The 17,543-nt window shown below is 33.5% G+C and overlaps 1 long non-coding RNA gene across 1 annotated transcript; it reads right to left on the reverse strand.

Annotated features, from left to right (window-relative positions):
* Nucleotides 1-8,996: 8,996 nt before the first annotated feature.
* Nucleotides 8,997-12,775, reverse strand: LOC114389078. Its single transcript, XR_003661693.1, has 8 exons — nucleotides 12,688-12,775; nucleotides 12,525-12,580; nucleotides 12,353-12,430; nucleotides 12,150-12,258; nucleotides 11,283-11,345; nucleotides 10,881-11,189; nucleotides 9,900-9,956; nucleotides 8,997-9,265 (listed from the first exon to the last, which is right to left on the reverse strand). It is a non-coding gene; the product is annotated as an uncharacterized LOC114389078 (long non-coding RNA).
* Nucleotides 12,776-17,543: the final 4,768 nt, after the last annotated feature.

The following is a 17,543-nucleotide window of genomic DNA, read 5'->3' on the forward strand; positions in this document are numbered from 1 at the left end:
TTAGTTATGAGAGGGGTGTGTGTAGCTAAACTCTAGCTTCTCAAGGAAGTTTTCTCAAAGAAGCTTCTCAAGGAAGTTTTCTCAAGAAAACTTCTCAAGGAAGCTACCTAGTCTATAAATAGTAGCATGTGTAACACTTGTTGTAACTTTGATGAATGAGAGTCTTGTGAGACACAACTCAAAGTTCAACTTCTCTCTCTTTTTCTTCCTTCAATTTCGTGCTCCCCCCTCTCTCTTTCTCTCCCTCTTTCTTTTCCTCCATTGAAGCATCCTCTCCAAGCTTCTTATCCAAGGTTCATCTTGGTGGTGAAGCTCCTTCTTCCATGGCTTATTCCCTAGTGGATGTCGCCTCCTCTCACCTCTTCTCCTTTGTCTTCCATTGCATTTCCATGGTGGAAAATCACCATTAAAGGACCTCATTGAAGCTCAAAGATCCAGCCTCCAAAGAAGCTCCACAAGCAAGCTTCCATCAAGTGGTAATCACAGCACAAGAGCTTCAAGTAAGTGCTCCTTAAACCTCCATTAATTTTTTGCTTTACCTTCTCTTCCATTGTTGTTTCTTCATTTTTCTCCATGTATCTCCTCACATGTCTTGTGCTAAATGTTGTTAACATGATTCTTTAGAGTTTCCACCGATTAAACTTGCTATAGAAGCTAGATTTGATTTTCTATGGTTCAAATTTCTTGTTCTTGTTCTTGAACCATGAATTGTGTTGAGTTTAGGTTCCTTTGAGTTTTGTCTTGTTATTTTTTGTGGCTGAAACCTAAACCATAAAATTCTTACAAAAATATTAAAGTAGAATAAAACCTCAAAAATCTAGAGTGACTTGTTCACCTATTGTAGTTTTGTCATAGAAGTCATGTCTAGTCATGAAACTTGTCACATAAGATTTCTTATGTTGTGCTGAATTTTATTTTCTTGTTTCTTTGTCTAACTCATTTGTTCATGAGTGTATGAAATTATTTTATCCTATTATTAGATTTGAGTCAAATCTTTCATGCTAATTAGTCCCTAACATGTTCATGCAAAATTCTTAGAGAGTCTTTGATTGTGAACCTTTTCTTGAACTTTTAGGTTTCCTTATGATTGTGTCTATTGTGAATTTGAGTTTTGGTGATTGACTTACTGGCTGAAATTTTGATCCTAGGTGAATATTGAACTCCTAAAAATTTGGTAAACAAGCCTAGTGAGTTCAAAATACATAGGAAGGTTGAAAGTAAGCCCAAGGCAATCAATATTCCATGCTAAAAAAAAATTGAAATCTGAAATCGCTGGTGCTGGCAGCTTGGACATACAAAGTTGTAAAAATTACTGATAATTGGTCACTGCTAATTTTGAGCTGAACTTTTTACTGAATTTTCTAGACATCTGGAAAAAAGTTATCAAAAAAGAAACAATTGATTTGGATAAAAGGAAAAAATATGAAAAATCACACAAGTTGGCAGAAAAATCAGTATCCAGAAAAAAAAAGTGAAAGGGAAGTGTGCTTGTTGTTTTGGATCAAAATTTATTCTATAATTGGTTCATATCTTATAGCAATCTTAGTTCTTAAATTTCAATTGAAAATTACTGTGAAAACAAGTGCCAAAGCTAGAGGTTTGTTGAGTCTTTTTTTTTAGTTTTTTTACTCTACTCTAGAGCCATTCCAAGTTTCTCTTTGAGTCCTAGCTTGCTTCTATGTCCTTTTCATTGCTTTAATTGTTGAATAATCCTTGAAAAATTGTCTTGTTAAAAATCCATTGGTTTAGCTTTCATTTCATTTTTTTTTTTGGTCTTTGGTTATTGCTTGTCTCTTTGTTTCTTTGTTTGTGGGTTGCCATATAGGGAATTGGAAGGAGGATTGGTGTCATCCCTTGAAGAATTTGAGTCAAGAAGAAATGGGCCAACCACCTTAAGAGCTATTGGACTAAGAAGCATTCCAAATTGAGTGAATCACCAAAGAGAGAACAACCACCAAAATTGAGGACCGTTTTGTAATTTTGTAATTTACAATTTACTTACCTTCATTGCTTTCAAGTTTCGTAACAAAAAGGCCTTTCATTGGAAGTGTGTTGGGAGCCTCCAATAGGTTACCAAACTTCCATTTGTGTGTAATAATTTTAGGCAATTTTTCCTTAGGATAGTGAGTGTTTTGTTGGGAACCTTGAATGTGGTCATCCAAACACTCTTAGGATTCACCTAGTTTACATTTCTTGTTTACTTTCATAGCTTCTTTCCTTTACCTTCCATTGTCAAACTGCCTAGATAACTTTCCTTTTACCAATTAGTTTTTTACCTTATCTTTCACACCTCTTATAGTGTTTATTTTGGCTAGTTTCAACCATAGTTTCTTTTAGCTTTTGTTTTCAAACCTCCAACAAGAAAGAACCACAACTTAGGAACCAACATGAGTCATCATTCATCTAGTGTTAATGGTGAAGGTACTAGTCATAAAGACCCTTTATCTAGAATCTTAGATGAGTTGAGTTCCCTCAAGTTATGGAAACAAAAACAAGAGAGAAAAGAAAAAGGAAAAAAAAGAGTGGAAGAAATAAGTCAAGATGAAAGAAAGAAAATAAGAGAGGAAGAAAGAAGAAAAATAATGAAAGAAATGAAAAAAGAAAAACATGCCTCCTATAGTAGTCATAACTCTTGCAAGAGCCTAAGTGAAGAACTTCGTGACTATTACGAAGGAAGGCATAGGTCACATCTTAGACCTCACTCCCATAGAAGAGAAAAGGAAAGAAAGCCTCAAGAGGCTAAAATTAACCTCCCATAATTCCATGGGAAGGACAATGTAGAGGCTAACTTAGTTTTGGAAATAAGGGTAGAGCAACAACTTAAAAAGAAGTCTACGTCAAAATCTTATGGCTCTCACTCTTATCCAAAGAAAGACCAAGGTCAAGGCATCTTAGGGGTGACACCTTCAAAGCCCAAAGATGATAAGGGGAAGACAATAGAAAAGCAAGCCCCTAAGGCTAGTATGCAAGAGAAAACTAGCTCTATAAAGTTCTTTAAATGTCTTGGAAGAGAACACATTACTTCTCAATGCCCCACCACAAAAACCATGATTATGAGGGGCCAAGACATTTATAGTAGCCAAGATAAGGCTATTACTTCACCTTCCTCTAGTGAAAGTGAAGAAGCAAAAGGGCAAGAATCTAGTGAAGAAATCTACCCCCAAGAAGAAGGACAACCATTAGTGGTTAAAGAGAAGTGTAATGAGGTAAGTGTCTCCTCCAAGAGGTTAGCTAAGAAGGAAACTCATTTTATAATAAAGACAAACATTAAAGAAACTTTCCCTCTTAGACAACCTCCACATTTTCTCTTTTGTAAAAAGACACTTGCTAGCATTACCACACCTCTTGGGCTCGAGTTTATTCCTCAAGTAAAGAAGTTGTTGGATGAGGGTTTGGTTCGCAAGAGCTTAAATCCTTGTGCTTTGTTGGTGCCTAAAATAGGTATTATTAGGCACCAAGTCCCTAAAATAGGTGGTATGATGAATGTTTTTGAGTGGTGCAACCCTCTTTTGTAAAATCACTCGTGCACCTAACATCTTCATGGTGTATGTACATAGGGACCCATTAGGTAGGTTTGTTCTTATTTTTAGTTTCAATACAAACTTAGGTACTCATATGGGACACCTTAGGTTTGTCATACTTTTTGGTAGGAATAATCAATATGAAAATACAAAAAAAGGTATGTTTTATTACGTTACTTTTCTTAATTTTTCAAATAGTGATCAAGGGGTTCCCATGAACCCTAAGAGAATAAAGGTCATTCCTGAGTGGCCCACTCCACCAAGTATAAGAAAAATTTGGGGCATCCATGACTTAACAAACTTTTACAAAAGGTTTGTCCCATATTTTTCTATATTTGTAACACCACTCATTGAGTTGGTGAGGAACCATGTTCCTTCATGGGAAGATGCCCAAGAAATGGGATTTCAGACATTACCTTACTTCAACATAACAAACACCACTAATACATATGTTTTTGTTCTTTTTGCAGGTGTTGACGGAAGGAGCCCAGAGTATGAAGAACCTCAGGATTTAAGGTCAAATCCTTTCCAAGGTGGAGGGAATGATGCAATCCTAACCTACAAGGGCATTGGATAGAAGACTCCAAGTAGATTGGGCCAGAGATCCAAGGGAAGGCCCTAGGGTTCTCATGAGCCTTAGGGTAGATTTCGAGCCCATGGGCTAAGTATGAGCCCGCTTATCTTTGTAAATATTAGAATATGTTTTTCCTTCGTTTGGGCCTTGTATTTTGGTCATTCTAGTAGTATAGGGTTTTAGCCTTGTATTTTGAGGCATTTTGAGTAGTCTTTGTAGTAGGGACTTTTTTGTATTTTCATGTATTTGGTCATGAGGGTGAGCTTAGCTATTATAGGGGGTGTGTAGCTAAGCTCTAGCTTCTCATCTCAAGGTGGTGAGCTTAGCCATTAGAAAGGTGTGTGTAGCTAAGCTCTAACTTCTTTTGGAATCTTCTTAAGGAAGCTTCTCAAGGAGGTGAGCTTAGTTATGAGAGGGGTGTGTGTTGCTAAACTCTAGCTTCTCAAGGAAGTTTTCTCAAAGATCCTTCTCAAGGAAGTTTTCTCAAGAAAACTTCTCAAGGAAGCTACCTAGTCTATAAATAGTAGCATGTGTAACACTTGTTGTAACTTTGATGAATGAGAGTCTTGTGAGACACAACTCAAAGTTCAACTTCTCTCCCTTTTTCTTCCTTCAATTTCGTGCTCCCCCCTCTCTCTTTCTCTCCCTCTTTCTTTTCCTCCATTGAAGCATCCTCTCCAAGCTTCTTATCCAAGGCTCATCTTGGTGGTGAAGCTCCTTCTTCCATGGCTTATTCCCTAGTGGATGTCGCCTCCTCTCACCTCTTCTCCTTTGTCTTTCGTTGCATCTCCATGGTGTAAAATCACCATTAAAGGACCTCATTGAAGCTCAAAAATCTAGCCTCCATAGAAGCTCCACAAGCAAGCTTCCATCAATAATCATATCGCATGTCCAGTTGTAGATGCAATTGTTTTTGTATGTTTGTGTTTTAAATTATTTAAAATATATATCTCGTTATATTTTGAATAAATTGAGGTTGATTAAGTAAAATAATAATTTTTATACATGTAATTAATTTATTGTTGAGTGAGCTGATTAGTTTTAAATGGATTTAATTTATCAAATATATCATAATTTAATTTTTAATTTGCAAGTAATTAATTTACAAAATAGTGAATCAAATATAGGGTGTCTAATACATCTACAACAACTAATGTAATAAAAATTTAAAAAAATATTTGTTTTTAAAAGAACTGGGAAGAAACAGAGTTGTAACCTTAAGTCAACGCATTTAAAACCTTAGTTCTTGTAGAAAAAATAATATAAAATAATTTTTAAGGAAAAATAACACAAAAAAACAAAGGAAAAACAAAAAATTGAACATGAAAGAGGAGAAGACTAAGGGAGAAAAAGATGGAAAAAGAAAAAATTGAGGGACAAAATATTATGTTGGACAAGTGGCCTCAAAAATTTTAAGAATGAGAGGTTGAATTAAGATTTTGTTGACTATTCCTAATTGAAAATTTTCCCTTACTTAGATATTCCCTAGATTCAATTATTTCTTTAATTGTCAATTACTCGAATAAAAAATAAGGAGAAGTAACATTAAAGAAATATAAACACAACAGAAAGTAAAAGAGATTAAGGAAAGAGAGAATGCAAAACCGGATTTATACTGGTTTGGTCACAACCCGTGCCTACGTCCAGTCCTCAAGCAAATTCCACTTGAGCGTTTTCACTAACCTTGTAAAAACCCTTTACAAGCAATGAACCACAAAGGACTTCCCTCCTTTGTGTTCAGTGTTTACACCAAGAGGCAATCCCACCTCTTGCAATGAAACCCAAAGGACCTTCCTCCTTTGTGTTCAATGATTACACCAAGAAGCAAATTCCACTTCTTGCAATGAACCCTAAAGGGCGTTACTCCTTTGTGTCCAGTGATTCAACCAAGGAACAAACTTGTTCCTTGAACCAAGTAGACCGTCTCTTGAAAACTTTTATAACCAAGAATCGGTCTCTTGAAAAGCTTTTTGTAAGAATGGAGGAGAGGAAGAAAATAGAATAACACAAGTTTTTGCCCAATAAACTTTTCTTGACAAAGTAAATGTTGAACAAAAACTCTTAGAAAGATGTTCAGAATCAATCTTTTTGAAATTCGTGTCATGGTCACATATTTATAGTCATTTGATGACTCTTGAAGAAACCATGTTAAAAGTTGCGACTCTTGGCAATTTCTTCAAAACTAGTCACTGGTAATCGATTACCATAATGGTGTAATCGATTACACAGTTTATTTTATCAAAGGTTGTGACTCTTCATGTTGAGGTTTGAAATCTAACGTTCAGAATCACTGGTAATCGATTACAAATATTGTGTAATCGATTACACTATTTTGAAAATATTTTTGAACGTTACAAGACAATGGTAATCGATTACATGCCCATGGTAATCGATTACTACTTTGTAAATCAGTTATAAAACTGTTTTGGGCTTTTGGTAATCAATTAATACCTTATGGTAATTGATTACTAGAGAATAAAAACTCTGGTAAAAAAATATATCTTGAAAAATTTGGTATAAGTGGAAGGAAAAATATAACTTTTTGAAATAACTATAAATAAATTATAATAATAATAATAAAATGTAATCTTTTGAAAATATAGATGTTGGGTACATAAATGGAAGAAACAACTGTTTAATATTGTTTAATACGAAAAAAATAATACAATTTTTTGATTAAAAAAGTATTAGACAAATTGAAAAGAATTAAAGTTAAAAGGATAAAATGGACAAAATTAATATCAATTTATTTTTTCTTTTACCTTTTATAATTTTTCATATTTTTTTATTAAAAAAATATTTTTTTAGCACAACATCTATTTTTAATGGGATAAAAAATATTTATTTCATATATTCAAGAAAAAAATTTACTTTGTAAGGACAATTGTTGAGCTGTCATATATATAATTATCGTCTATTTTTTTTTTCCTAAAGGTATTTTCTATTTAATTTAATGTTTCACTTTTTTGTTTCTTACAGGAGTGATAACAACTAGAAGTGATATAGATTGATAAATTGAGGTATCAGGATTTCTTATCGAAGAGGGACTGATCAGCCACTGCAAAGGTGAATACTGCGGACTCAAACTGGGAATTTAGGAGCTGACCCAATCTCGGACAGTGAAGTGATATATATTATAAATATTTAATTAAAATCATTAATGAATGGAATCTATTTTATTTAGTTAGGTAGTTAAAATTTAAATCCTTAAGAATAAATTTACATAAAAATGTATAACATATTATAAATTATAATCTTATAAGTAATTACATATAAAATAATTATATATTCATAGTACTCGAAGATAATCAAGCAGTTTAATGAGCTAAAAACATGTATTCAATCAATTAGATTATTGATAATGGAGTCAGTCAACCTAAACTGCTACACAAAAACTTTGGTATGCAGGTAAATTGTGACAAAGTTCAAAGCCAGATTGCTAGGACAAACAAATCTTATAATAGATATAAGATAAAATTAATACAATAAACATGTACATATATAGAAGGGTGAAAAATGTTGTCGACTTCTTTCTAAGCCAAATGGTTATTTGAACAATGCCCTTACTCAGGGACATGATCGTTTTGCTCCTTTCTCCCTTTTTTTCTTCAGAGAGAGTCTAAGCAATCGTATAGCTAGGCTGATTTGTTGAGGACAGAAGCCTAGCCCACATTCTATCAATAATTACCACTTTGTTCTGTCCCTCGGTGATTCTCTACATAACAAAGCAACCAACATAATGCTTCTAAATTCTATAGTTTCCTACTCAAAATTACAACTTCATTCACCCAATCATAAGCTTGAAAACTAACTTTGAATTGAAAAGTTTAAATCCACTACATTGTTAACAAATGAATCATATCTATGTTGTAGAATGTTTCTACAAAAGGATTCAATGTGTATGTTAGTATAATTTTTTTACACTATTAACTGAAAAACCATCTTAAAAATAATATTAAAATAATTATTATACAAATCAATAAATTATATTTAAAATTTTCAATACCAATATAAAAAATTTATTACATTGTATATCATTTTTTCTTTATTAAATGGTCAGATATTTATGTATAAAGGGTGATAATTAGTTTTGTTTATACTTCTTTAACTCCATTGCTCTTTTTTTTTGTTGAAAAATTTGTTCTCTTTTTTAATGAGATGACTATTTATTTGGTGACAAGTGTTTATTTAATAAATAATAATAATAATAATAATAATAATAATAATAATAATAATAATAATAATAATAATAATAGCATGAAATAATTAGTATATCACAGCATCCAACAAAACTAAACATTGTTAAATTTATTTTTGTAATTAACTATCAAAATATGTTACAAAAATGTTTAAAAACATAAGTTTTCATAAGAATTTCCAATTTATTTGATAGTAAAGTGTCTTGATTTGAGTTTTTTATGTTTAATCCTGAGGCCAAATGAACAAAATTTCTTTCACAGTATAATAAGATGTAGTATAGGAAGATAATATAAAGCGGGTTAGATTGTTGAAAGAGAGAAAAATAAAGAAAGAGATAAGATGTAATATTAGGAATGTAATATTAGGGATTTATGGCAAAAAAATGAAAAACATTTACATCTGTCAAGAAACACAAAATTGAGTATGAATAACTGTGAAGAAGGAATCAACTTCTATTTTGTTATGCTTCTGAAACGCAAAGCAGTCTTTTTCAAAGAGTAGGTATGCACTTATTGCCTGTAATACCATATAAGGTCTCATCAAAATTAAGTAATCCAAAGATTTATAAATAAATATAACCTATAAGGCTAGAACAGGGTAAAAAGAAGGAGAAATGAAGGAGTAGCATTCTAAGAAAAAAAGATGCAAGAGTTAACTCTAATATTGTGTTGTGGTCTCATATTCTAAGAGTCTAGGAATGCTTAATTTTTGTATGCCCATTTTACTTTTCCTGGATTCAATATCATCTTTTGGCAGTCTTATTTTTCAAGAGGAACATGCAACAACAACACTAAACACGAGGCATTTGTTTGCAACATGCATCATATCCTTTACATTAGGTCAGAGATTCAATTACAATTTAACACTTCTCAATTCCCAGCAATCTGAGTCTGCAGTATCTGCCTTTGCGGAATAAGACATCTTGATACCTCAATTTATCAATCTGTATCACTTCTAGCTGTTATCACTCCTGTAAGAAACAAAAAGGTGAAACATTAAATTAAATAGCAAATACCTTCAGGGCAAAAAAATAGACGATAATTATAGGAAATGATGGCAAATCAGAAAACTGACCCTTCACAATTTTGTTATAATAATCACTTTTCAATTGGAAAGGAAAACACATATTAAGCTTGGTTATTTGGCACAGTCAGAGATAAAAAAATTCTTTCGTCTCTACCCCTTGTCCCTCACTATCCCTTTGTGTGTGAGTTACTAAGATCGAAGGGACCATAAGATGCAAGGTTGAATGTGATTATACTATTCTTATGATCCATCATAAAGAGAAAATTTTATTCCATATGGAGTGAAAAGTTAAATATCCATGAAAACCCATATAAACTACATCCAAATGAATTGCAGAAAGGAAATCAGTATGCAAACAAAATTCCCCAAAAGCACTGGTTTTATGATCAGTAATAAACACAAGTAAAACCAACTTTTGAAAATCAAAACTTGAAAGAAAAACCAACTAAAATGAGATGCTCCCTACCAAACTTGGTAGAGAAGAATACTTATTCACATATAATAATCCTCCTATCAATGGGGCTCATTTTGTAATAATCTATTTTAGTTTGATTTAGTCATTTATATTGAAAACAAACCTGAACAGCAGATATATTGATGGCCCCATCCATAACTCCAGGACGAATTCCTAGACCCTGAAACCAAATGACAATACGGATTCACAGATATAACTTGCAAGTGATGTTCCACACAATGATTAAAATTTCCCAGATGATAAAATTACAAAATACCATATCAAATATGAAATTTGACAAATATGATTATGAAACTATATCTTCAAATTCACAAAACAAACCGATCTCAGCGCTCCGCCCTATCCTAAAGAAGAACAAAATAATCAACACACCTCTGAATTAAACAATAGTTTTAAGGCCAGACCAAAGCAGCCAAGCCATCTGGCCATGCAATTCCACATGCAAGTTAACACCATCAAAACAACACACAATTATAAGTTTATAACCCAAGAAAAATTGCAAATCATAGATCAAAAGTAACAAAAACAACAACAAAAAAAGGCTTGTTGAAGTGCCTGTATATGGAGACTTGAGTACTGGGGAGAAGGAACAATAAGGGGGTAAACCAAATAACTTTCTATTGAATTCTCTAAGACACCCCCCCTTTTTTTCCTCACATTCTCCCAATTATACTACAATACAAAAGCCATAGTAGAAACCTCAGCCAACATCTGCACAATGATGCTTCTTTCTTTTTTTCTTTCTTTTCATCCAAATCCATAATAAAACTCTACTACTGTCCTCCTGAGCCTTGAGAATCATCCTTAGCTGGAGTTTGCTGATGCTATTGTTGCTTATGCTGATGTTGTTGTTGCTGTTGATGCACTCTACCAGGAAACCAAATGACAATACGGATTCACAGATGTAACTTGCAAGTGATGTCCCACACAATGATTAAAATTTCCCAGATGATAAAAGTACAAAATACCATATCAAATATGAAATTTGACAAATATGATTATGAAACTATATCTTCAAATTCACAAAACAAATCAATCTCAGCACTCCACCCTGTCCTAGAGAAGAACAAAATAATCAACACACCTTTGAATTAAGCAATAGTTTTAAGGCCAGACCAAAGCAGCCAAGCCATCTAGCCATGCAATTCCACCTGCAAGTTAACACCATCAAAACAACACACAATTATAAGTTTATAACCCAAGAAAAATTGCAAATCACAGATCAAAAGTAACAAAAACCACAACAAAAAAGGGCTTATTGAAGCGCCTGTATATGGAGACTTGAGTACTGGGGAGAAGGAACAATAAGGGGGTAAACCAAATCCAACTTTCTATTGAATTCTCTGAGACACCTTTTTTATATGCATGATAAAAAAAACCTAACTTCGGATCCCTGTTGAAGTAACAGAAAGGAATTAAATACTAAGTACCATATTCACCCAAAAAAAAAAAATTAGTAAGCATTACTATCCATGTTAACTATTACCTGTGGTGTGCTCCGATCATCAGTTCCCTCATATTTGCTTAGACACTCTTGCAATCGAAGAATCTGCAAGACCAAATATTTATGGAGAACTAATTAAATGAAATATAATTAGTGGAATGTCTACACTATAAGTATCATTTATAAGTTATATAATAAACAGTAAATGAGTGCTTCAAATCTTTAATTTGTGTTATTGGCATAATATAATCTAATAAATGGCATGCATAAAGGTAGACCATCATGTATTCAGAAATACTATATATATATATATATATATATATATATATATATATATATATATATTAAATAATAGATACTTTAGTCATTTTGAAGAAATTTTATGCATATTGGCAAACAGAATTGAAGCTTGATCTTCAAAAAAACTCACAAAAGACCCAAATATCTTTGATCCCCTGCAAATGTAAACATATTGAGTATACTCAAATTCAGTGCTTAAGAACAACTTAGTTCAAATAATATTTTATAAGAAAAATTAGAGCACAAAAATGTATAAGTTAAGTACCCTTTTTCTTCTCAATTATTTAGGTAACCACAAATCATAATCCACTCACAACCCTAAAAAAGACAAAAAAACTCAAAAAGGATTATGGGTAATATAAATAGTGCATCAAATAAAACTGAGTATATGAATAAACATTTTCTTGAAAATCATATTTCCTAAAGTGAACAATAGTGACAACACTGGGAGCCCCTACCTGTTCAAGTGTCAAAATCAGTTCTATTTAACATTGAAATAGACACACACACTAAAGTCAAACACAAAAGAAACACCATAAAAAATGTTCCAGGCAGCAAAAAAAGTAAAGCTTGAAATAAGAAAAAGAAAGAGTGATGGATGAAACATACACGGAGGCAAATTCAGGAAGAGTGATGAGAGAGGGTTTTGGGTACTTTTCCTTGAGTATCCCCACAATCACATTAGAATCATCCACCCATTTGCCATCAAAAAGAACCACTGGCACCAAATCCATTAAAAAAATACAAAGGGGTTAAATCCAATTAATGGAGGGAAAAAATCCACATGCAAAAAAGGAGAACACAAAGCATACTTTGTCGAACAAAAAGAGCATCAACACCTATTAGTTGGCGAGAATCTCACAGAACAAAGGGTAACAGCGGATCAAAACCTAGACCAAAAACACACAAAAACAAAAACATAGCATGCATCAGAACAAAAAGAAAACATGCATGAGAAGAACAATAGGGAAAGAAAAGCAAAACCTCGTTTGCAGTTGAAAAAATGCACAGCAACAAAACCAAGCACGACAGGAACCGAGCTGAAGAACGAACAAAAGTGAAGATGGAAGATGGAATAAATGAAAAAATGATACAAAAGTGAAGAAAAGATCAATGGGTAAGAACAACAGGGAAAGAAAAGCAAAACCTCATTTGCAGTAAAAATAAATGCACAAACCGAGTTGAAGAATGGACGGAAGTGAAGATGGAAGATGGAAGAAATGAACGGATGATACAAAAGTGAAGAAAAGATCAACGGGTGGAACATGCAAGGGAAAAAAATGAAAACTGGTTGAAACACATCAAGCAACGTGGCACACACAAAAACTGAAAACTGGCTGAAACAAAGCAACGTGGCACAACCAGAGGAGTGGGAATTGGACACCCAAAATGACCAAAAAACCATTAAAAGGGACAACTGTCTAATTTTCAAGCATGGGAACACCAGTATTTTTCCTATACTTCTCTTTTATTATATAGGATATAAAAGTAGAAGAGGAACAACATGAACCTTGTCACTCCCTTGTACATTGAGGCACCCCTTGAAAACCCACTACTCTTTCTGCAAAGTAATCACCAACATCATCAATATACATTAAAAATAATTGGTATCATTTAACATAATAATAATAATAATAATAATAATAATAATAATAATAATAATAATAATAATAATAAATAATAATAATAATAATAATAATATCCTAGAAAGATCGAACTATAGTTGACAAAACTGATAAAAACACTCTCCTGGATTCCAACACGAGACTTGCACCATATTTATAAACTAGTTAGCATTTGGTTCAAGTCAAAAGTGGAATGCAGCATAAAGGGAAAGAGATATGTTATGTCATATCCAAAATTTTGAATATGCATTGTGCACATGACAACCTATATCAAATCATCAACTTCCCTTCAATCATAAAATGCTTACCTTGGGCAAAAGTAAAAACAACAGCATAAAAACCCAATAGTTCTTCAACTTACTTGATTCCCAAATCGATATGCTCCTAAATGCCAAAGCCAAAGAAACCAGTATGACTGAAGTTCCTTCTGAGAAGTTCATATTCCTTCACCTTCAAACCACTCTCCAAAAGTTGCATCGCCTTGTCACCTCTGACAGTGACATAGCATGCAATCTTCTCATTTCTTCTAATCCCAAAGGAAGAACAGTGTACCTTGCTGTCAAAACCAAGTGGAGGAAAAAGATTTCTTACCATTCAATAGTGAAAAAAAGCCACGTGTATCCAGTATAAAATAACCTTTATCATACACTAATAGTAAAACAAACTATTTGAAATATTTGACAGAGCAATGGACTATTATTTCTATCTTTTGGACTTAGAAACATGGTTTAAATTAAATTGAGCTGATAAAAGACACACTAAAGGATATCAGAGTCCTCATTTTCACTTTTTCTGTAGATTTATGAATCAAGTTCCTGAAGGAAACTTAATAATGCTTTCAATAAACCCGCAACTATTCTGATTTTACCCATAGAACAGGTTGAAACTTAATTATTGCAATTAACAAAATTTAAGAAACTTAAAGTACCATTACTTCCCTACTATCAGCCCTGTGAGTCTTGACATTGTAATTAAAGAAAAAAAAATGAAGCTTCAATCAAAAAACCTAAAATAGACTAACCTAAATATGGGGGAGAATTCTACAAAACCACTTCATCAGCAATCTATATTCTTTTAAAAAATGATATAATGAGAAAAATGATCAAATTAATTTAAAAACAAAAACTTCTAATTAACACAGATTTGAGATCTATGTCCATTACCATCATTACTGAACTACCCATTTACAAACTTATTGAGAACTAACCTTTGGAAAACACAGGGTTTGGCCACTAAGCTGTTCCAACACCTACAAGAAGAAAAATAGAAATTAAAAATTTTAAAAAAATAATATATATCCCAAAAAAAAAGCCATTTGTGGAAGCTGTGAGGTGTGAAGGGGTTTCAACCTTAGCAGCTATGGTGAGACGATCTGCACTCTTGCCAACGGAGATATTGAGGACGAGCTTCTACACCTTTATCTCCCTCATTGGGTTTGAAAGTTTCTTCTCTGAAGCCCTGGAATCATGTTCATTCCAATTCCAATTAACTATAAAACTATAAATTAAAAAACAAAATGTAAAGAAAATTCGAGTTTATGAAAAAAGTTAATTTGATTTCGAAAGAAGAAGAAAGGAAAGGGAGAAAATGTTGTACCATTGGATTTGGGGATGTTGTGATAGTAGAGTTAAGAGAAGAAAGAGTTAATCAAAAAACCCCAAACAAAAATATGAACATATTATAATAATTCAAAAGCACCACAACAAAGAAAATAATAATTTTGGTGAAAAAAGAAGTGGGGATTAGAGCCTGATGATAGAGAGGAGAAAAAGAAAACAATAAAACATGGACATATTATAATAACTCATAAGCACCACAACAAAATATGAACATATCAGAAATTAATTAGAAATAGAATAAAAGGGGAAGAGAAGGGAGTACTCAATAGTTAGTTAGAGTTTTGAGGAATCGTGGCGATGTAACCACATCATGTGACCCTGAAAATTGAATAGAATTGAGGAAAGCTAACTTAAACTAACCTAACCTAACCTAACTGAAGAGCAGCGGCCCAGGCGATAAGGAAAGACCTTCACCACATTTCTCAATTCCTTGCTATGGTCAAGCCAGAGCTTCGTCTCTAGCAACAATTTCAACCAACATAACTTTGGTGTACCAATTCAACAATTTCATAAAATAAAGTAAGAAAAACACTACTTCAAAATAAAGAAAGTTTTCATATTACCAATGAGTCAATATTGAAGGAGTTAGGGCCTTCATGAGGAGGAGCGCCGCCATGAGGAGGTGGATTTGGTGGAGGGAAAGCTTGTTCAAGTAGCAGATGTATATCTAGAGGGCGAGGAAGACGAAGTAGGCGAAGGAGAAGAGAGAGTAGAGAGTGGGGAGTTGGGTCTGGCTGGCAGAGAGGTAATCATGGGGGTGTTCTGAGTCGGCGTTGAGGTTGTAGAGCTCGTTGTGGACGAGCATAGAGACGGAGGTTCCGGGGGCGTAGTTGGCGAAGAAGAGGGAGTATTCATTGCGGATTGTGATGGGGTAGGTGTTGTAACGACCCGCCTCGTCGGTACGATATCACCATGCAAAATCGCGATTATTTCAAATTTTAAATGAAAAATCTGTTAATTTGCTTATAAAAAAAATGAAAGTAAATTTTCCTTCTTTCCTCGATATACATTTGTCAAACAACGCACCAATACTTAAGTGGATACATATATATTAGTATAGTAACTCAGTACACATCATTCACATAATGGAAATTGAATTTGTTCATACATATAATTCAAATCTGTGATTTACATCTTTAACTCAACAAAAGAATCATGAAACCAACTATGGAGGAGTTGATTAACAAAACACAACTCTCTCCCAAAATAATCCCAACGTCATCACGTCAGCTTGGCGGCGCCTCAACAGAATCTCACTTCCTGCACCCTACTACTGTCATTCTGCTCCCATGAACAAGGCTCGCAATCATCATAGGTATCAACCACACGATTCAAAATTGCAAGGGTGAGTTCATTATAAAAAGAACATCAACAGTAAGTTGCATTCCGCATATACATATATCTTTCATGCCTGGGATTCACACTCCCCAGGTCTTCAAACAACACAAGTCAAATAAAGACAATAATTTTATTCATCTATATATATATATATATATATATATATATATATATATATATATATATATATATATATATATATATATATATCGCATCTCATTCGTCGAAAACATGGTTTTCTAGAAAAAAATTTAGCATGCAATAGGGACAGACATATCTTCTCATAGCTAGGTTCCCTGACCCTAACCATGGTGTAAAAACGGTAAATTTATAATAAACTTCCTTCACCTATCGTGAGCTCTCCATCAGTTCCTCTTTGCGTTACTTAGAGGTCTCTCTTATTCTTGCTCGTCCATCCAAACGCAAGTCTGTATATGCCAAATTGAAGGAAATTCAATATAGATTTCAAAAGCAAGGTCAATGGCAACATTCGGGGCCAAATACGCCTATCAAAACATAAAGGGCTGAGGGGTATTTTGGATTCTACAAAAAGGAAACATCGTTTTGAAATTCCGATCATGCCAATGTGACCGGGGTTTAGTGAATGCCACAAAAATAACCTCAATTTTATAAAAAAATAACTTTTACAATGTCTCATTCTCTAGGGTTTTTCAAAGGAAGTGTAAAAACACCCTAATATAGTACCCAACACATAAGAAACACTAAGAGGAACTCAAACTAACTAGGAGAAGGGTTTAGGAATGAAGATTACCTCAGAGAAGTTTTGAAATAGAGGATTGGGGAATTTTCTCCACCGAAACCTTGAGGAAGATTCTGAGGATTCCTCTCCGATTAAAGTATTCCTCTTGATGTGGGGGTTCAATGGCAAGCAGCGACAGCTCACGGCGGCCACTGGTGGTCTTGGGTGGTGAAAAATGAGGTTTTAGGGTTTGGGTGACATTTTGGAGAAGAAGAGAGTGAAAAAATTGTGTTTTTCACGCTTAAAATGTATTTATAACCTGCAAATCGTGCTTAGCACACCTCTGGGCGCTCAGCGTCATTCCTTCTCTATTGGAACTGCGCTTAGCGCGCCATTCGCACTTAGCGAGAGAACAAAAGTTGTTATTTTCAAAATCACGACGGTCAGACTGTGGAAATATGTCTCAGGAAGCTCCATACAAAACTTGATGACGATCCGACGGTTAACGAATCCGGGATCACAATTTTACTGAACTAGGTTTAGGCAAAAAAAATCTAAAATCTCATAATTTCAACTTTGCTCAACAACACTCCACATAACTCAACATCCACATCAAGAAATTCACACATGACTAATTCAAGTCATATTTCAAATCATTCCAGTCAAACATATATTCAAACAACAAGCTAAACACAATCAAACATTGATTTATAATTAATAA

The sequence above is a fragment of the Glycine soja genome, chromosome 16, assembly GCF_004193775.1.
Source record: "Glycine soja cultivar W05 chromosome 16, ASM419377v2, whole genome shotgun sequence".
Taxonomy (NCBI): Eukaryota; Viridiplantae; Streptophyta; class Magnoliopsida; order Fabales; family Fabaceae; genus Glycine; species Glycine soja.